This window comes from Callospermophilus lateralis, chromosome 3 (assembly GCF_048772815.1).
Source record: "Callospermophilus lateralis isolate mCalLat2 chromosome 3, mCalLat2.hap1, whole genome shotgun sequence".
Classification (NCBI taxonomy): domain Eukaryota; kingdom Metazoa; phylum Chordata; class Mammalia; order Rodentia; family Sciuridae; genus Callospermophilus; species Callospermophilus lateralis.
Window position 1 is genome coordinate 129,786,047 of NC_135307.1, and position 22,754 is coordinate 129,808,800.

Genomic DNA, 22,754 nt, shown 5'->3' on the forward strand with positions numbered 1-22,754 from the left:
GGCCCTCCCAGAGTGACCTTTGGCCATCTGACCAAATTGGTTCTTCTCCATTCAGCCTAATTCTGCATTCCATTAGCCTGTTTTCTTTAAGGCAGGTTTCAAGTAAAATGATATATGCAAATTTGGGTGTGTGTGCATGCCTGTGCATATGTATTTGTATTTATTCCTGTGATTGTGGTAGTCTCACTTCTCATTGGTACAATACTGGAAGAGTAGAAACTTTATATATATATTTCCCTTCATTTTAAATTTTAGTATGAAACAACTGCTTCACAAACTTGCATATCATCCTTGTGAAGGAACTTTGCTAATCTTCTCTGTATCATTCCCATTTAAGTATATGTGCTACTGAAGACAGCTCAGAAATTTTATAGTTTATACTTAAAAAAATATGAGAGTACTTGACACATGAACATTCAATAGATACCTGCTAAGTAAATGAATGAGCAAAAATCTGTAAGGCTTATAGCACAATGCTAAATGCTAAATGTTCAATACATGGCATTGATTGTAACTGTTATTGTACTATTAAATATTATTTATTCATCATTGGAGAGAGCTTGTCATTTTACTTTATGTCCCCTTTATCCTTACTACCCCCCTTTTGCCTCCTGTGATGCTGCCTTTATTTGAAAATGCAAAAACAGCATCTCAGTATGTATTTAAACACAAAGTTAGATAGGCACAATCTATTCTGCAATCAGGAACCCTCTTCTTTAATGGGAATGAAATTTGTGAATTGGAAAATGACCTATAATGGCTTTGCTTGGGGAATTCATTTTGGACTGACCAAATGACAACATGGCTAAATGCACCTGTGATAAGATGACAGAGAGCTCCTGTCTTCAGATAGGTTTTGAACTCTTATTTCACAGACTGCACAGAAAATCTAATTTTACCATCAATTACTCTTGGTGCCTTGGAATAGCTTATGCTAAACACAAATTCACATAATGTAAATGATACATTAGGGTGTGTTTGAATTTTTAATAAAGACAGGCTGCAAATAAAATTCAGAGCAGAAGAAATCATGTTAACCAATGGGTAGTGCTTTATGAATAGCAGAGCTTTTTGACTTTTTGTTTAACAGCCACAGGTATGGCAGCATGTGTGCTTTACCTTTTTGGCAATGTTAGTCTGTGTGTATGTACTGGTGCTACAGAGCATTATGGGTATCTTTTTTCCCCTAAGGATATAGCTGTTCACAAGCTGGTGGATAGAAGGGATGTAAACAGAAGCAGGGGTTACAACCAGTCATTCCAAAGAACAGGAAATGCAACAGGAAAGGGAAGAGACACCCTGCAATTGTGGCGGCTACCTCCATGGACTTATTACTCCATGCAAGAGCAGTTTCCTTCTCTCTCTCTCTCTCTCTCTCTCTCAATAAATCTTCTCTGGCCAACCTGCCATCACCTGGCTCTTGGTTTTGTGGATGGCCTAGATTGGAGCGTCACCTACAACTCCAGTGGGACACAATCTCAGCAAGCTGACCCTGGGGGCCACATTAGCCAAAGTAGTCCCCCTTTACTCCATCTCTTCATCATCCCCCCAGGGACAGGATTCAGATGTCTATAAATTTGAAGAGAAGAAAAGGGGTGTCACGCTGACTTGCCTGGAAAATCATTGTAAATTCCTGACAGGTTAGTAGAAAATTGTGGTTTATTTGTTCTTGACTGTGTTTCTTTTTTTTTAATCTTTATTTTTTAGGTGTAGATGGACACAGCACAATACCTTTATTTTTATGTGGTGCTGAGGATCGAACCTGGGCCCCACCTGTGCTAGGCAAGCGCTCTACTGCTGAGCCACAATCCCAGCCTCACTGACGGTGTTTCTTAACATCTATGGTCATGAAATTTTGTTGTTTTTAAGAAAAATGCATCTGTGCACCTACAGCAATCAGATGAATGAAATTTTAGAAGGCTCATGGGCAGATGCTGTGTCCATGGACACTTGAAAAAGGGAAGTTTCTTATATCTTACAAAAAAACATCAATGGCCTCAAGCAAAAGAGGACTGACTTGTTATGAGTTTTCAGATAATGAAACATGGAACCAAGTTAGCCTTGGGAAGGAGAAAAACATTTTCTATGTTTTTGTTTTTAAACCCTGCAATCTACCCTAGCCCTTCAGGATTTTAAATATATAAAAAGACAAACCCAGTGTTTTATCGGGGCCACTGAAAAAGTGTGGTGTTGGTAAAATTATCCAACACTTAGAAACAAAGCCAAAGGATGACCACACTTACTTTTGATGTTGTAGGAGACCATTATTTTATAATCCTTTCCTAGGATTATTTCACTATATCGCAGAAAAATAAAACTGTGTTTGACTTTGTTACTACTAGATTTAGAATCCTGCAAAGTTACATGTTAATTAGTAGATTTCTGTCTGGTAAAAAGATAATTCCAAAGGTTTCTGTCACCTTGTAAGATACAACATAGTTTTATGCCTATTAAAAATTCATTTCAGCATTTTTGAATGGATTAACTCCACCCATCCTTATTCCTTGAATTGTTCTTCGAACCAATTTTACCATCCTACAGGTCCCTCATTAAAGAATTGAATCAATGAGTTGAATCGAATACTCAACATATGTATGGAAGTTGCATTTTTAACTTTTTGAGCAGTAAGGATGGAATTGCATCATGGTTTTAAGAATGAACTGCAGAACAGAGGTTGTCTAGCAATTACGGGTCACAGATCTTAGGCACAGGTGTCCTTTATCAAAAGGGTCCTTCACATCATCTTGAGCATTGATACAAATAACTAAGAAGAAACAGAAGCAAGCTCACTGCTCACACCTGGACTTGTAGTGAAGGATCAGCAAGTCTTCTTGAGAAAAAATGGATGGTTGAGAACCTTGAAGGGTTAGGGGATAGCTAACATCCAAATATAGAATCAGAATTTAGAAAAGTCTTGAAAAACTGGAACATTTGGGTTGAAATAAACCACATGTAACATATAAAAAGAAAAACTATATTTGAAGCTTCATAGCATCAATTGCAAAACATCTGATTCCTTTTACTCTATATTCTCACATATGGAAATCTATCTAAAGTTAATAAAAATATGGAAAGGGATCTTTTTACACAAAAATGTTAATTACAATGATGTTAAGAATAATGAAAAATTGGAGGCAAAAAAAAAAAAACAACACTACCAATATGGGAATGATTAAGTAAATTGTAGTGCATCTAATTCATGGATTTTTCACTAGCACATTAAAGTGAATGTTTATTGTGAAATGTAGCACATAATACAAAAGTGCACATTACACACATGTGACTTACTGAATTATACACATGAATGACTTATTGTTCACTATAAAATGAACAGCTGTGTTGCCATTACCATTACCATCAGAAAGTGGGGCATTACCAGTATCCCATTTAGACCTCCAAACTAAAAAGCCCTTCTTAACTCCTAAGTAATCATTATCCTGACTTTTAAAATAATTGCTGAAAATTTTTATTCGTTATAGTTTTACCACATAAGTATGAGTCCCTGATCACTATAGCTTTGACTTTTGAACTTTATAAAGAGAATTTTTGTGTTTGCTACTTTTGCTAAGCATTGTCTTACCTTTTTTCTTTCTTTCTTTATCTTTTTCTTTTCTTTTTAGAAAATGGAGAAATAATACATATAGCATGAAGTTCAGCCTCTCACATCATACAATTCAGTAGATTTTAGTATTTCCCCATTTGTTGTGTGGTGGACATTGATTTGTTCCCATTTTTTAGTTATTAGAAATAATGCTGCTACGCAATTCCTATTAAAATCCCAATGACATTCTTCATAGAACTAGAAAAAGCAGTCATGAAATTCATTTGGGAAAAAAAGAATAGCCAAAGCAATCCTTAGCAAGAAAAGTGAAGCAGGAGGCATCACCACACCAGAACTTAAACTATACTGCAGAGCTATAGTATCAAAAACAGCATGGTATTGACACCAAAATAGACTTGTAGACCAATGATACAGAATAGAGGATATAGAGAAAAACCCACATAAATATGACTATCTCATACTAAATAAAGATGCCAAAAACATACATTGGAGAAAAGATAGCGTATTTAACAAATGCTGCAGGAAAACTGGAAATCGATATGCAGCAAAATGGAATTAAACCTCTATCTCTCACCCTGCACAAAAATCAAAGTGGATCAAAGACTTAGGCACTAAAATAGAGATCCTGTGCTTATTAGAAGAAAAAGTAGAACCAAATATCATGACAGCTTAAGAACTAACTTCTTTAACCAGACTCCTAAAACCCAAGAAGTACAATGAAGAATCAATAAATGGAATGGACTCACACTAAAAAGCTTCTTGTCAGCAAAGGAAACAATCAATTACGTGAAGAGAGAGCCTACAGAATGGAAGAAAATCTTTACCACACACACCTGAGATAAAGCACTAACCTTCAGCATATATAAAAAACTCAAAAAACTTAACACCAAAAAAAAAAAAAGCAAATAACTCAACCAATAAATGAGCCAAGGAACTGAACAGACACTTCACAGAAGAAATACAATTGATCAACAAATATATGAAAAAATGTTCATCATCTCTAGCAATTAGAGAAATGCAAATCAAAACTAAGATTTCATCTCACACCAGTCAGAGTGGCAAACATCAAGAATACAAGCAACAATAAGTGTTGGTGAGGATGTGGGGGAAAATGTACACTCATACATGGCTGATGGGACTGCAAATTGGTGCAACCACTGTGGAAAGCAGTATGGAGATTCCTCAGGAAACTTGGAATAAAACCACCATTTGACCCAGCTATCCCGCTCCTTATTTATACCCAAAGGAGTTAAATTCAGCATACTACAGTGACACAGCCACATCAATTTTTATTGCAGCTCAATTCACAACCTAAATTATGGAACTAGCCTAGATGCCCTTCAACAAATGAATGGATAAGGAAATTGTGGTACATATTCACAATGGAATATTACTCAGCTTTAAAGAAGAATGGTTTTCCCTGTTATGAACATCTTGTACCCACGATGTGGTGAATTTATTACAGTTGATGAGGAATACCAATACCATGAAGTAAAGTCCACAGATTACACTAGGGTTCACTCTGTATATTGTACATTCTATGAGGTTTGAAAAATATGTAACCACATGTATCTACAATTACATTCTCATATAAAATAATTTTTAGTACCCTAAAATTCTGCTCTGCTGCACTTATTTGTCCTTCCCTTTCCTTCTGTCAATCACTGATCTTTTTACTATCTCCACAGTTTTGCCTTTTCCAGAATGTCATATGGCTGATATTGTACAGGATGGAGTCTTTTCAGGTTGGCTTTTTTTTCACTTAGCATTTAAGTTTCATATACATTTAAGTTTACTTCATGTATTTTTATGGCTTGATAACTTGTTTCTTAAAATCACTGAATAATATTCTGTGATATGTTTGTGCCAACAGCTTGTTTAGCCATTCACTTGTTCATGGTTGCTTGAGACTTTGGATAATTATAAATAAGGCTGCTGCAACCATCAGTATAGGGGCTTTTGTGTGGACATAATTTTCAACACTTGAAGAAATACTAAGGAGAATTATTGTTAGATTCTATAGTAGGAGTATGTTTAGTTTGGGTAAGAAATCATCCAACTGTCTTCCAAAATGGCTGTACCATTTTGCATTCCCATCAACAATCAGTAAAGTTCTCAGTGCTCCACATCATCACTGGCAATTGCTGTTAGAGTGTTTGGGATCTGGGCTCTTTTGACAGATGAGTTGTTGTATCTCACTGCTGGCTAAATTTGCAATTCCCTAATGACACATGATGTTGAGCACCTTTTGTCCTTTCATTCTCTCAGCAGTGTCTCTTTCAACAGAGCAGAAATTTTTAATTTTAAAGACTCCCACCTCATTGTTTCTTTGATGGAGACAGACCATGGTTTTAGTGTCCTCGAGTTCTGAACACATTTAAAATAAAGAATTAAAAGTCTTTGCTTAGCAAGCCCAACATTTGGGCTTTCCCAAGATCATTTTCCCCTCAATGTATGGCTCATACTTTGGCTTATATTTTTGTTTGTTTGTTTGTATGTCTCATAACTTTTGTGTTGAAAATGACATTTTAGATAAGATAATGTGGCAACTCTGAAGATCCAATTCTCCCCTTCTCTGCAGTTTTTGCCATTGCTGTTGTTGAGTGTTTTTGCTGCTCACTGTTTTTGTTTTATTTGTTTGTTTTTGCATTTATTTTTGTCTTTTGAGTAATATATCCGAACTAATTCCGTTAAGACTGCATTTTGCCAGGCATAAGCACTGAGATCTCTGCATAGTGAATTTAATGATCAGGTAATGCTTGGTCTGAGACTCCATTAAGTTTCTGGAGTCAATAAGTCTCTCTTTATTGGCCAAGGGTTCTGTGTACATGTCAGGGCATGCCTTTGACTCTCGGCCACCTCCTTGACAACGCAAACTTAGCTTCCTCCTCTTACTTGCTCAAAGCCAAGGTCATCCAGGGGTGAGAGTTTAAGGCCTACTTAGGTTTTTCCAAAGCACATCCACAGCCCTGGGCTTGTGTTCACCCCCCACACATGTGACTTCCCAGGTTCCCAGGAAGATTTCAGGGCTCTGCACAGCCCCATGGACATCTCTCACTTCTCTGGTTTTCCTTTTAAAGCTTTTGGTCAACTTGTGTGTTTCAGTCAACTTTTGCGTCTTTATGACCAAAGTACTAATGAGAACAACATAGAGGAAAACAATTTTATTTTGGCGAATAAAAATTTAATTTTTATTTATTATGGTCTCAGAGGTCTCAGTCCATAGACAGCCATCTTCATTGCTCTGGACCCAAGGTAAGGCAAAAACATCATGGCGGAAGGACACGGTAGAGGGAAGCTCCTCTCTTCCTGGTAGCAAGGAAGCAGAGAGATGCAGGGGAAGGGGATTCAGGGAAGAACATCCCTTCCAGGGCATGCCCCCAGAGACCCACCTCTTCCAACCAAGACCCACCTGTTTACAGTTACCACCTAGTCAAGTCCATTCAAACTAGGATGGCCTGATTAGGTTTTAGCTCTCCCAGTCCAATCATTTCACTTCAGAATTTTCCTGTCTTAATGCAGAAGCTTTGAGCGGACACCTCATATCTATACCATTTCAACTCGTTGGCCCCAATTGTTATTGACACAGCAATGTTAAACAATTACTGAAGCTTTTTTGTTGTTGATGTTGTTTTGTTTCAACTTTGCAAACATGTTAGTATATTTTTCTTCAAATAAGTGAGCTATATTTTGTAACACATCTAACTAAGTTTTTTAATGGTAAAATTTGACAGTTTTTTACATGACAGTATAGAACATTTTGAAATATTATACATACATAGGATAATTTGTTTCAACTAGGATCCCATTATTATGGTTATGCATGATGCAGAGTTACATTGCTTATGTATTTATATGTGAGAATAGGAAAGATATGTCCAATTACTTCTGCTATCTTTCCTATTACCATGCCCATTCCCTTCCCTTCATTCCCCTTTGTCTAGTCCAATAAACATCTAATCTTCCCTTTCCTTGTGGGTTAGCATCTATACATCAGAGAGAACATTCTGCCTTTGGTTTTTTGGGACTGACTTATTTCACTTAGCATGATAATCTCCAGCCCATCCATTTAATCAGCAAATGCCATAATTTCATTCTTCTTTATGGCTGAGTAACATTCCATTTTGTATATATACCACAATTTCTTTATCCACTCATCTGTTGTAGGGTACCTAAGTTGGTCCCATAGCTTGAATATTGTGAAATGAGCTGCTATAAACATTGAAGTGGCTGTGTCATCATTGTAGTATGCTGTTTTTAAGTCCTCTGGGTATAAACTGAGTAATAGTACTTGTCACCATCCAGATGTTAGTAGCCTTCTGTCCAAGGGCACCTGTCACCCCATTTCACCCCAGTCTGAATGGCAATTATCAAGAGTACATTCTTTGAGAATGAGATTTTGAAAGAGTCCCTCCCTCATCTTTTTTTTTTTTTTCAGGTAAATTCAAAATTAATAGATTTTTTATTGGTGAAATAACACATTAGAATATAACTTCCTCTAATCTTATAAAATAGTCATTTTGCATCAGCAAAAAATATTACAGAATACAATTAAAATATCACCCCGCTCTGGTTTCCTTAACTGTGTTCAACACCATGTTGTAAACATCAGATTTTCAGTAAATTGATTAAGAAACACAAGGACTTATTTATACTCTAACACCAAACAACTGTAATAATATGATACAGAATTTGCTCTGTAAGGGTTTGAGAAACCACTGTTTATCTCACCACAATACAGGTACTGAAGACTGAGGGCGGGGGAATAACTCTGGAAATGGCAAGATGCCCTGACACTTTCTTGCTTCCCCTTTATAATCAACTCCAACCAGTCGGCCTTTTCTAACTGAAAATGTTGCTGGGAAAAATGTAGTGGGCAGCTGGTAGTGAACACGATATTGAATTCTAAGGGATCCCTGAATGACAGGACTGGTGGCACAGGTTGTCTCCCATGGAGAGGCTCCAGTAGAGGGAAGAAACCTGGTGGGTCTCAAAAGAGTGCAGACCTACAGAATGAACAAGGAGCCTAAATAAGGATGAACCCACTGTGCAGGGAAGAAACAGCCAACAGGTGAAAGCTACCAAATTCCTAGTGCTGGAAAGCAAAGCAATGGATGGGAAGGGAGGTACCGATCATAAAAAGAACACATGCATGCATATAAAAGAAGCTATTCTAACAGAATCCATTTGTTGATCATAATATCAGTTTATATATCTGTATTTATAAAAATAACATTTTTTTTCTGTTGCAAAAAGGCTTAATTTCACATTTTTTACAAAGAAATGAGAAGCAACCAGTTATTTTGAATTTAGCAGTACTTTTGGCTAGATCACAGGAAAAAAAAAGGATATTCAAGTTCAGCTCTAATATCTTTGAGGTGATGGAAGAACTCAATAAAATCTTCCTTATGGTTATCAAAGACTTTCAGTTGGCTATCCAGGCCATCATGATTAATATGCTTTAATTTGAAAATAGTTCTTTAAATCCACAAGCATAATTCATTTCTGATAGGAAAACTTCAGGAAGCCTGAAGTCCAAATCATCAGGAGATGTAACAAGGGCATTTATGAGCTGCATACAAGCTACCTGAGGCTGTCCGACCCGCTCCACCACAGCCAACAGAAGCATGGTGGTGAGGGCCAGGCTGCCCCTGTGGGAAGCCCCACATCCTCACTGGGAACCCCGACGGGTAAAGGGCTGCTGCCAGACCTCCCCAGAGAGTGACAAAGCTCCACTTGTCCAATCAATCAATCATGTTAATTGAATCAATGTGTCAATGAGCAATGGATATCCTACCCAGGTAATTTCCACATTCACCACTTTAAGAAAACTCAAGAGTATTGTATAGTTAACAAAAATCATGGGCCAACTAATACCAAGTTCAAGTTGCTTCATCATGTGAGGTAATGGTACACATTACTGAGACTTTATCTTATTATGGGATGAATTTCTAATACTCTTCTAAAAATCCGGATCGCATGAGTTGGTGAAGAAATCTAATCAAACCAATATTCCAAGACTCACTATAAGTCATTTGATTTCCATCAGAAGAGAACTGATGTAGGCTTTTAGGGTGGACTTCACGGCTGCCACTATCTTTGATAGTATGTCCCCCACCATTCTGTTCTGTAGCAATTCTGCAGGAACAACTTAAGTCATTGAGGAAGAGGGTAAAGGGCCTAGTTCAGGAATATCTAGTTTTCCATTGGATTCGGATCAGTGGATTATACAGTTGAGTCTGCCATTTACAGTCTCATTTGAACCCTAATCATTCATAAAAGAGGGAAAATAGGACTCACTTCACAGCTTGTAGGAAGATTAAATAAAATTCTGTAAAACAAGTGAAAGCTATTCTAACATAAGGTCTTATAATAATGACCTCAAAGAAATGCCCTTGAACCTGGGTTTCAAGACAATGGTGCTGCCAGGAGGCACCTACTTCTACCATGCCCTGTGAATACCTCACAAGATTCAGATTTAATTGGCCTTGGATGTGTCCTGAGCGTGTGGGATTTTTGAAAAGCTCCCCAGGTGATTCTATCATGTAGTTTGGGTAGCTTCACCCTGTTAAGAATAGTTGAAAGAGAAGAAAACTTCAAAAATGATGGCTTTCAGATCTCTGTTTATCTCCATGGCTGCAATCGACAGCTTGAGTTTTGCTTCCAGAAGGCTTAAAAAAAGAAACAAAATCAGTGAATGTGTGAAAATGGTTCTTGAAATAACTCTTAGAGATGCTTGAATCAACACAAGAGAGAATATAGATGAAAAGACCAGCATGATTCTTCCACTGTTCTGGTTTTCTCTGCTGAAAACGAAATCATCTCCTAACCTAGATACAGCTTTTTAAATTCCTTTTCAGGGCTATATTTCCTACAGCAATTTCTCCCACTTCTGTTAAATATCTTAGCAATAATAAACATGCAAATATGTTTCAATAATGCAGAAGAGGACAATGTTTGCGGCATTCCTAGACAAGATGTCTCTTACATAGAAACGACCCAGCTGCGGCACCTCCAATGCAATGGATCCAAGATATTTCTTTGTTCCTTTCTTCCTTTGGTTCTCTCTGACTCATCTCCACAGTATCCTGACCTAAGAGTATAACCTGGCTGTTGAAGTGAATTGCAGACTCAAAATTTCTTCCTTGTTATTTCCTTTCTTTCTATTCAGAAAAATTACACAGAAGCCATGAAGCCTGAGTTTACACTACTCAAAGATTAATTGATTGATAGATGATCGATTTCATCAAGGCTAATCTCATTCTGAAAGGAAAAAAACCCTATATGCTTTGCTTGACTATATTGTCAGTAAATGGAGCACAAAGTGGGGATATTCTCCAATACTTGGCTATAAACTAGTAAAAGTCACATAATTAGCCATCTGAGCTACCAAAGCTGAAGAGTTGAAATTTGGGAGACATCCACAAACCCAATCATTATGCTTGGAGAGTAATCCTGCATGTGATTGTATTGAATTAAAGGTTCATAAACATCATATCTTTATTTTCAAGTGTATGAATTACAGAATTAATACCGTTTTCCCTTGTCCCATTCAGTTCCTTTTCTTGAAAATTTTTTTTGGCCTGGTATTATATTTGCTATTCTTATCTTTTTTCTAGCTTTATTTCATCCTTGATTTGTATTTGCTTGTAACAACTCATTTAATTCCTTTATCTTAAAATCTCTGTCTATTTTTAACGTTGTATTTTTAAAAAAGTGATGTTATAATTTAGAAATCAGGTGTTCCCCCCCCACCCAAACTCATGTGTGAGACAATGCAAAAAAAAAAAAAAAAAGCTTGGAGGTGAAATGATTGGGTTATGAGTGTCTTAACTTAATAGGTGCATTAATCCTCTGATAGGGATTAACTGGGTGGTAACTGTAGTCAGGTAGAGTGTGGCTGGAGGAGTTGGGTCATTGGGGGTGTACCATTGTGGTCTATATTTTATCCATTGTGAAGGGAGTCCCCTCCCCGCCCTTCCTGGTGTGATGTCCTGAGCTGCTTTCCTCTGCCACACACTTCTGCCATGATGTTCTGCCTCAGGTCCCAAGGAACGGAGCCGGCTGTCTATGGCCTGAGACATCAAATAAACTTTTCCTCCTCCAAAAATTGTTCTTGTCATGTCTTTGGGTCACAGCAGCAAAAAAAGCTGATTAAAACAGTGTCAAAGTTAGTTTTTTATTTTTTAACTTCTGCATCCAGCCTCTCTGTATTCTCTCTCATTTTTCCCTGGACCCCCAAATACCTAGGAGCATGACTGGAGTAGCATCAATGAGATAGATTTTTTTTTTTTTTTAAATTGAGTGAAGGCTTTGACTCTTACCACATATGGATATGCCATGTCTTTCCATATCTGTATCAAATTTTATGTTCTCTAGTAAAATGTTTAAAATATTTTCCAAGTCCTGCATGATTCTTAATTTCTATGAAGTTTCATCTTTTACACCTAAGGCTTAATCTATTTACCTTTATTACTGGGGCTGAGCCAAAGACTCTGATGGTAATCATTTGACAGGATTGCCAACTCCACTGCAGTGGTTTTGGAGGATGAACATCAAGAAGGCTGCTTTTTTTGTGAATTTGGTTGCTGGTGAGACACATCCCAGATGAGGTGGCACTATTCTTGTACCAGAGGCATGGTCTCTTTAGCTCTAGAACAGCATATGTGCCCAATGGAAGGGGAAACCTTGCTGAGGAGGGGTGATGGCTGTGCTGCTCCAAGCTCTAGCTCCCTCCCCCTGGGTTAGTGACAGGGAAGCTTGACATCTTAAGACATCAATGGGTTTTTGAGTGGCTCAAGGGGAATCCATTCACCTTTCTACAGAGAAAACACCAGTCCTGGCTCTGATGCTGACCTGAAGAATGGAGTATGAAAACACTCCAGGCATCCCCAAACATACAGCACACGAGTGCCTGGAAGGTTGTTTTAGCTTTATATTGTTTTTCAGGAAGAAAAATCAAATCAAGACACCGTATTTCATTCAGTCCCCCCCCCCCCATGGTGGGGATGGAACCATGGACCTTGTACATGCTAAATGTGTGGTCTATCATTAAGTTACACCCCAGTCCTAAAATGTTTTCATAAAATTAAAAAAAACCCTTGCTCTATTTATCTTTTTCTTAAAATATTTTTTTAAATTGTTGATGGACCTTTACTTTATTTATTAATTTATTTATATGTGGTGCTGAGAATTGAACCCAGTGCCTCACACAGGCTAAGCAAGTGCTCTACCACCGAGCCACACCCCCAGCCCTGCTCTGTTTATCTCGAAGATACGCCATGCTGTACAGAGAGGTTCATGACAATGGTTCACCATTTGAATTGTTCCTCTTTTCAAAGTGTGACTTTATTTTATATTATCTCACATATTTTCACATTTATTTAAAATACACAGTTGTCTAATCTAAATTCATCTTTGTTACTTAGTTTTAAATATTCTTTTGAAAATAGTCTACATATAGGTTTATTATTATTTTTTGGCCTAGTCTGTAAGGTTTTGAATTTTACATAAAAGCTTTAAGCCATATACATTTGCTATTCTGATTGTTTCAAAGGGTGGTTAGGTGTATACAGGTATGTGTGCTAAGTCTCAGATTTTCTCAGTTACACTCACATTTGCAGAATAAATTCAATTTCTTTAGTTTTAACCTAATTTCCCTATGATTCTCCATTTTCAGTGAACAGTTGGAGGTAGGTAAGGGTATAAGATTGTTTGTGTTTTCCTGTTTCTTTTGGTTAAATATTTAATATTTCGCATTCTCTCCCTGTCCCTCTCTTCCTTACTAAGCAGAATCCAGGTGTGTGAGTACAACATTCCAGCCCCACTGAACATTCCCCCCCATTCTGCCCCACTGAACGCTACATTCAGGCTTTGCTCAATTATCCAGTGTCTTTGTTGGATTATTCCATGGAATTTTGGATGTGACTCCAAATCAAATTACAGACTTAAAGGAGCATAGCATATGGAAGTGGACCATTACCTTCAATTTTATTACATACCCTTATTTCATGGGATTGATATTTGACCATCCCTCAAGGTTTATTCTCAGAGAGAGGACTCAGGGAAGCTGGGTCAGGCTTCTGATCTCTTCCCCCTTGCAAATAAAAAAGGTTTGTTTCTTCTTCCTACTCATTCTAGTGGTTACCTTTGGAATTATGAAATCAGACTTATTATGTTAATGAAACTTTAAAATTTAGAAATAAAAATTGATAAAAATATCAATTTTGGGAAAATTATGTCTCATGGAAAACCTAGGCTTTCATTTTTTAAAAAACATATTAACACATATTAGTTATACATATTCATATGATGCAGTGTGGCAGTTGTGTACAATGAAGCATGCACTGATAAAATCCAACCTCCCTTTTCCTAACCTTCGTACTGTTATGGACTCAGAAATCCTATTCTGAATCCTATTCCATCAGTTGAATATTTTTTCTTTCTTTTTCTTTCTGCAACAATCCTAAATCTCTGCAGGCTAAAAAGGAGGAAGTCACATAAAAGAAAATGCCAAACAGGGTTAAGTATATTAACATATTTAAATACTGATATATGCTATATTCTCATATGTACGAAAAGAAAATCCAGAAGGATATGTACCAAATTGTCAAGGGTGCTTGTATCTGTGAAATAGAAACAGAAGGGACTTACAGAACATTCATTTTTAACTTTATATAGCATTATATTATCGAAATATTTTAAAAACCATGCTTACCTTTCCAAAGTAAGTAATCATTTAAAATATGAAAATTTAATTTATATTTTTATCTTCTTCCTTGGTTTCTGCTTTGAATGCATCCTTGGTTTTTCCTTTGGTTTACGACTAGCATTTCATGGTTTCCTTTGGTTGGTCTTTTGGTTTATGTTATTTTTTCCTATTTGCCTGCTACAGTGATTGCTTGCTTTAAATTCTGCCAGAGATTAGAGTGCAGTCACATTATATGGGTATTTAACTTAGGCAGACTTACTGTGAGACTATGGAGGGTGGGAGAGCAGGAGAGAGGGAGGGAGGGAGAGGGAATGAGAGAGGGGGAAGGGAGAAAGAGAAATGGAGGAGGGGGAGTGAGGGAGGGGGAGAGGAGAGAGGTAGAGAGAGACAAGGGCAAGAGCGAGGAAGAAATGAATCCTTTGATCCTCTCACTTGCCTTTCCAAGTACTTTATTTTTTTTCAATTGCCCGAAGGTGGGGGGTGGGGAGAAAGCCATTACTAAGGGAAAAAAAAAAAAATCATGTCTCTTGAACTTAAGAGACCCAAGACATGGTAATTTAAGGAGAGATTTCATTTTTCCCTCCAGGGTGAATTTAACTATATACTTTTTCTGTTTTAAAATCTTGTTTCCTCATTTTAGAAACTCACCCCAGTATCAGAGGCAATCCATTGTAGTTCTGAATTCCCCAAGAGCCCTTTTAAAAATCCCTTTTTTTTTCTTCTAATTTTTAGAGCCTGCATTGTGAGTTGCACATTTAGGAAGGGAAGGAGTACCAGGAACTGAGCTCAGGGCATGCCGCAAGGTCAGCACTGGGTCCTTCCACATCTGCCTCTGTCAGTCTAGAGAAAGATTCTTTGTGTTCAAGGGCAGTTGATAAGCATCCTCCTCATGATGGCTCCCCAGTGTCCTTGTGAAAATAGTAATTGTACCAGCCTCTCTGCTCCTATAGCATCGCCTGTTACCTCAGGTCTAGCATGAAAATACCATGTGATAGTTCATTACATAGATTTTTGCCTTAGCCTTTCGAGGGCACAGTGTCCTTTTTTTTTTTTTTTATCATTTTAATTCTCAGTTCTAAACAGTGCTTTTAACATCATGGATTTAGAAAACATATTTCGAATCACATAGTGAATAAATGGGTAAGTAATTTAATGGTAGGAGGGAGTACCATACTTTCATCAAGTGGAAGGTGAAAATTGTTTTCACACTTTGACATCAAGCACAGCAGGATGCATTTCCCAATCAATGGCATGCCCTAGTTGATTCGGAAGCTTTTTTCTTATTTCTTCCTGGTTCATAAAATAATGAGGCAATTTATAATCAAAGGCATTGTGGATGAAACAAAATGCACACTTTAGTGTTTGTTAACCATTCTCAAATTAGTCCTTTTTGATAAATATCATGATTAACATAGACACTTATCACATTTTCCCCTTAAATAAGCAAGTAATTAAATGTATAGTCACTCAAAAGAAATTGATTTTTCAATTAGGTCTGCATTTTTGAAAGTCACAGTTTTTTTCTTATATGGAATTACAGTATCAGTTTTAAAAATGAAAAAAAAGGTGAATACATACCTGTCGCCCCAAAGAAAGAAAGAAAAAGCATAAAGGAGAGAAACACAATTCTCATCATTTGGCTTATGTCTTTCTAGATATCTGTGTATATGAGTATTATGGTGTGACTGATGATATAAAAGAGATATCATATTGTACCTGTCACTGTACTATAGGAATGAATTGCATGTATTGTTTTTTAATATAAAATGGCAATGAGCTAATATCCATCAATAAAGAGTAATTAAATCAACTATGATACAGTGAAAACATTGTAGAGAATATTAAAGTGGAGGTTTTTAAGAGTCCATTAAAATGTCAAGTTAGAGCTAAATGTGCGCAAATGAAATGCTGTTTACGCTTCATAATTTTGCATATTAATATAATCTCATTCATGCAGTGTTCCTTAAACTTCTTGAGAAAGAAATGGAGGATGATGATGTCAAGAATTTGCCAATTTTTAGTCACTTGCAACTGGGAAGGAATGAATGGGTCAGAAAAAAAAGTCATTCATTTAAAAATGATTTTTTAAATGAGTACTAAAGAGCAAGAATAATTTTTGTTCTAGTAGAAAGCAAAAACTACGCAGGTAGAAAAGTTTTGATTGAGTCACAAGCTGGTACTAATAATGCTTTGCAGCACTGAGCACTTTAGTGTTGCAGGCATTACACTAAGAGATTTATATGTATCACCTACTTATTACTTATTTAATTTTTTACAGTGTCTCCTGGAAAGGTCAGCCCTCCATCCAGATGAGTCCTCCCTTTGTCCCAGGAAAGTGAAAAATATATAAGTGATTAATTATTCTCTTGTTTATTGATTTATCCAAGATTTTTTAAAATTTCAAGTGCAGTTTTAAAATGTTATTTTCAATCCATTATTAAACTGAAATAAATATCTAAGTTGTACACATTAATGGGGTGTCACATGATGTTTTGAGCCATGTTCCCATTATGTAATGTTTCAATCAGGTTTAACATATTTATCTCCTCAAACATTTTCATGGTGAAAACATTCTAGTTTGTGAAATATGTCACTCTGCCATCAGTAGCACACTAGAATTTCTTACACCCCTCTAACTGTAACATGGTATCCCTTGGTGGACATTTCCCTATCTCTGTCACTTTGTACAATTCCTTAAGCAATCTAATTTTGTCTCCTTTTTAGAGATGGGCATCTGGACACTTTCTTCTGCACATCATTGATTCTCGGTGAGGGTAGGTTGGGAAATAGGAACCTGGGGTGTGAAGTGTGCATGATTATCACAGGTGCAGCAGGTGGGTAAGGAAGTCAGAGGAGCACTATGCAGAGGCACAAACTTAAGAAGAGGAGAGAGGTTGTTTCTCTCAAAAAGCAACATTATCACTGGCAAGTGGAAATAAACCAATGCAGCATTTCATTTATGTTGGGGTTAAAAACAAACATCTCTTGTGCTCTTCTTGGATATCAATAATTGGAGTTTAAACTTTGAATGCAAATGAACCCAAGTTCCAATGAAGCTCTGTTGGTGTTCATCTCCTTGGGGCTTTGGAAAGATCACACAAATGTTACATTTTGCTTTTATGAAGTAAACATTTGTCTCCTAAAAGCACTAAAAAGGTTAAATCATTCCTTGGGCACAGCACACAGCACAATGCCTTTCCTTTAATTGTTTCATATATATATTTATATATTGCATATTTAAATAATCTCATTTATGCAGTGTTCCTTAAACTTCTTGAGAAATAAGAAGTAAATACACACACACACACACACACACACACACACACACACTGGGGATTTAACCCAGGGGTGCTTTATCACTGAGCCACATCCCCAGCACTTTTTACTTTTTATTTTGAGACAGGGTCTCACTAAGTTGCTCAGGACCTCACTAAGTTTCTGAGGCTGGCCTCAAGCTTGTGATCCTCCTGCCACAACCTCCCAAGTCATGGGATTACAGGCATGTGCCACCATGCTTGGCTTGTTCTTCATATTTTTTTATCAAAATTTTTTATAAAACTTATGCATGTTATACTGGGAAACAACCTAGCCTCCATCATTTTTGATGAATAAAGAAAATGTGGTGCAGATATATGGTGGGGTATTAGCCTTAAAATGGAAAATGGAACAACCTGGATGAACCTTGAGGTTGTCATGCTAAGTGATATCAACCAGTCTCAAAAGGACAAATATGATTCCACTAGGGTAGGGTATCTAGGGTAGTCAAATTCATAGAAACAGAAAGTAGAATGGTAGTTTCCAGGGACTAAGAGAGGGGGAACTAGGGAATTATTGTTTAATGGGTATAGATTTTGAGTTTTGCAAGATGAAGAGACTTCTGGAGATTGGTTGCAGAAAGTTTATGTACTCAATCCTATCTTCTACACTTAAAAATGGTTAAGATGGTAAATTTTATTTTGTGCATATTTTGCCAGCATTAAAAGAGCACATCACCAAGCTTCATTGAAACATTGTATATATTGTAAAAAGTTATATTATAATGTTCAGTAATTAGATAAACCATAGTAGGTGTGTTTGGAGGTAGGAGTTCCTCTGCATCCTGGGTGTGATATCTGTCGCAACCATTGTGGCTCTATCAGTTTTAATTTATAGGTTCAGTGTTCTGTGTTGTATAGTTATATATTATTTTATTTGGTCCATAGATCTTCACTGTGATTGTATCTTTGACTTTGTCATCTCTCAGTGGTTTTTATGCTTGCCAGCTGACAATATCTTTTCCTATCACCTATGTTCTTTTTTTTTTTTTTTTTTTTTTTTTGCTTTAGAATGCCTCTTTTAAAGACATATGGGTCAAATTTGTTTTCTTGCCCATCAGGAAGTTTTGTCATTTAGTAGAGGATAGTCAGACTTATGGGTGTGTGTTTGCAGAATTGATGTGTGTCATTTTTAATACTAACTCTTTTTGATGCTTCATTACTCTTTCTGTCCCTGTCCTCTTGCTAATGGATGTTTTCCTTTTGTTGAACTCTTTAATAATTTTGAAAAATTGCAGCTAACTTTTATCCTCCAAGTGGTTACTAAAATGTATTCACTTGGAGATTGAAACACTTTTTGAGCTATTTTTCTAATGCCATTGATGAGAATAAAATGTGTTGGCCAATCAATAGGTGAAATAAGAAATTAAGCGTTCTTGTACAACTCGGTGCCCTTCAGTTTTGTGGTTTTATAGGTATAATTTAAAATTATATCAGGGGTTAGTTTACCTGGGTTCAATTTAAGCTCTGCTGCTATTTGCCCTGTGATCTTTAGGAAGTAGCTTAACCAATTTGTGTCTCATTCTCCTCATCTGTAAAACAGAATAACTAATCATTCTCACTTTTTAGGGCTCTCAGGAGGGTTAAGTGAGATAAATGTACGTTTAACTTTTAATTACACCACCTGGCTTATCATAAGTTCTCGTGGATTTGGGCAGAGAACGTGGATTCCCCCAGAGCGTGTTTGTAGACGGCCGGTGTGAGTTCCGGAATAAAGAATTGCTGTTTGAATCTACAAGCTGTGTGGAGGCTCGTGATTTGTGCCCAGCCAGAGACTGCGGCATCTGGTGGCTCGTACGCGGAACGTCTGAAACTTGGAGGACATTTTAAAAGGAGTTGCCCCAAGACCAGAGCAGGAAGCCGCGACAGCCGCCCAGCCAGACCGGAGCAGGAAGCCGCGAGAGCTGCCCAGCCAGACCGGAGCAGGAAGCCGCGACAGCCGCCAGCCAGACCGGAGCAGGAAGGCGCCAGCCGCTCAGCCAGACCGGAGGAGAAAGTCCGGTCCCGCCCAGAGCGCTAGTCTCCAGGAAGCCCATCAACCCTTAAAACCCATCAAAGTGGGTGTGGCTACCAGCACAGTTGCGGCTGATCCAGGTACCCGGTTTCCAACTCCCCCACCCTTAGCTGCGATAACTCAAAATATTTCCCACAAGCTTTTGGGGATTGTAGCTATCAACACAAAACAACAACTGTAGAGGCACCTGGTTTCTACCTCAGAGACTAGAGTAGGGAAGATACAGGTGGAAGCTCATTTCCCTTCACACTGGCTATACCCACCACCCTGAATACAGAGGCTCAAACTAGGAATAGACAACGCCACCTACTGGAAGCAAGGAAAACAGTGTTCTGAGAGACTTTTTTTTTTCCTCTGTTTCTCTTTTCTTCTCTCTCTTCCACAACTTCAGCATATGTGAAACCAAGAACTGAGCATGAACAACTGAATTACCAAAGTAATATAATATAGAGGAATTGCATATACCCCACCTCCCCCCCATTTTTTTTTCTGTATTTCTATCTTACTTCCCTTTCCCTTCTCTTATTTCTCTTTTCTTCCTTGTTATTTCTTTTCTTTTCTTTTTTTTAATTCATATTCTCTCTGTACCACTTTCAATCTCCTAACTTTTGCTATCTATACATAGGGTAACTATCTAAATAGGAGGTTGAGTCTATACATTCTTCCATAAATTACCAGTCGAGTGGTTAGAGTTCTCCAAAGGTGCTAAGTTAGTTTAACCTCATTCCCTCACTCCTTTCTCTTTAAATATAACATCCTTCGTCTGAAATTAAGTTTTCTATATGCCACCAGATATGGTATGCCTTTTATGAAACTAAGGAATATATTCTTAAGTAATAATTAAATCCAACATCTATAGTCTTAGAATCTAACTATAAATGTATTAATAATGAAAACTTGTCCTTAGATAATGTACTGTTGATATTGGGATCTGTTAACATTGTCTTTCTCCGAAAAAGAGGGATATTGGAGCTATTCAAGAACAATACAAATATATAAGGGGAAAAACATTAGCTCAACAGTTTCACAAAGCTAGAAAGAATCATGAGCAGTATGAAAAGACAAGGAAAGAAAGGACCACAAACAATACAGGTCAATTCAACATTAGATGAGGTAATATCTGCAGCTGATGGAATGTCAGACAAAGAGTTCAGGATATACATGCTTCAGATGATCTGGAGTCTCAAGGAAGACATTATTCATCAAATTAAGACAATGAAAAATCACTTGGACAATGAATTACATAAACAAATCCAAGAAGCAAAAGATCAACTCTATAGGGAGATAGAGGATATAAAAAACAAACAAACAGAAATCCTGGAAATGCAGGAAACAATAAACCAAATTAAAAACTCAAATGAGAGTATTACCAGCAGAGTAGAACACTTGGAAGATAGAACTTCAGACAACGAAGACAAAGTTTTTCAACTTGAAAAGAACATAGACAGCTCAGCGAGAATGTTAAGAAATCATGAGCAGAACATCCAAGAATTATGGGATAACATCAAGAAACCAAACCTAAGAGTTATTGGGATACAAGAGGGTACAGAGGTCCAAACCAAGGGAATGAGTAATCTATTCAATGAAATAATACTAGAAAACTTCCCAGACTTAAAGAATGAAAAAGAAATCCAAATACTAGAAGCCTACAGGACACCGAATATACAAAATCATAAGAGATCCACACCAAGACATATAATAATGAAGATGCCCAACACACAGAATAAGGAGAGAATCTTAAAAGCCACAAGAGAGAGGAAGCAGATTACATTTAAGGGTAAACCAATCAGGATAACTGCTGATCTTTCAACACAGACTCTGAAAGCTAGAAGATCCTGGAACAACATATTTCAAACGCTGAAAGAAAAAGGGTTCCAACCAAGAATCATGTATCCAGCGAAATTAAGCTTCAGGATTGAAGATGAAATAAAAATCTTCCACGATAAGCAAAAGTTAAAAGAATTTGCAGCTAGAAAACCAGCTCTTCAAAACATCCTTGGCAAAACATTACAGGAAGAGGAAATGAAAAATAACAATGAAAACCAACAACGGGAGGTAGTACAATAAAGGAAAAACTAAGCATAGAGGAAAAACTAATCATGTTAAGTATCATACATAACCAAATATGGCTGGAAATACAAACCATATCTCAATAGTAACCCTAAATGTTAATGGCTTAAATGCACCAATCAAAAGACATAGGCTAGTAGAATGGATTAAAAAAAAGATCCAACAATATGCTGCCTACAGGAGACTCATCTGATAGGAAAAGACATACACAGACTGAAGGTGAAAGGTTGGGAAAAATCATATCACTCATATGGACCCCGGAAGCAAGCAGGGGTGTCCATACTTGTATCAAATAAAATAGACTTCAAGCCAAAGTTAATCAAAAGGGATAAACAAGGACAATACATACTGCTCAAGGGAACCATACACCAACAAGACTTGACGATCATTAATATATATGCCCCAAACAATGGTGCAGCTACGTTCATCAAACAAACTCTTCTCAAGTTCAAGAGTCTAATAGACCACAACACAATAATCATGGGAGATTTTAATACACCTCTCTCACCAATGGACAGATCTTCCAAACAAAAATTGAATAAAGAAACCATAGAGCTCAATAATACAATAAATAACTTAGACTTAATTGATATATACAGAATATACCACCCAACATCAAGCGGATACACTTTCTTCTCAGCAGCACATGGATCCTTCTCAAAAATAGACCATATATTATGTCACAGGGCAAAGCTTAGCAATTACAAAGGAGTTGAGATACTACCATGCATTTTATCTGATCATAATGGAATGAAATTGGAAATCAATAATAAAATGAGAAAGGAAAAACCCTACATCACATGGAGATTAAACAATATGCTACTGAATGAACAAAGGGTAACAGAAGACATCAAAGAGGAAATTAAAAAATTCTTAGAGGTAAACGAAAACTCAGAAACAACATATCGAAATCTTTGGGACACTATGAAAGCAGTACTAAGAGGAAAATTCATTTCATGGAGTTCATTCCTTAAAAGAAGGAAAAGCCAACAAATAAATGACCTCATACTACACCTCAAAGCCTTAGAAAAAGAAGAACAAATCAGCAGCAAATACAGTAGAAGGCAAGAAATAATTAAAATT

The 22,754-nt window shown here is 37.0% G+C and overlaps 1 non-coding gene across 1 annotated transcript; it reads right to left on the reverse strand.

Annotated features, from left to right (window-relative positions):
• Positions 1 to 254: 254 nt before the first annotated feature.
• LOC143396016 (U6 spliceosomal RNA) lies at positions 255 to 361 on the reverse strand. The gene has a single exon (XR_013090913.1). It is a non-coding gene; the product is annotated as a U6 spliceosomal RNA (small nuclear RNA).
• Positions 362 to 22,754: the final 22,393 nt, after the last annotated feature.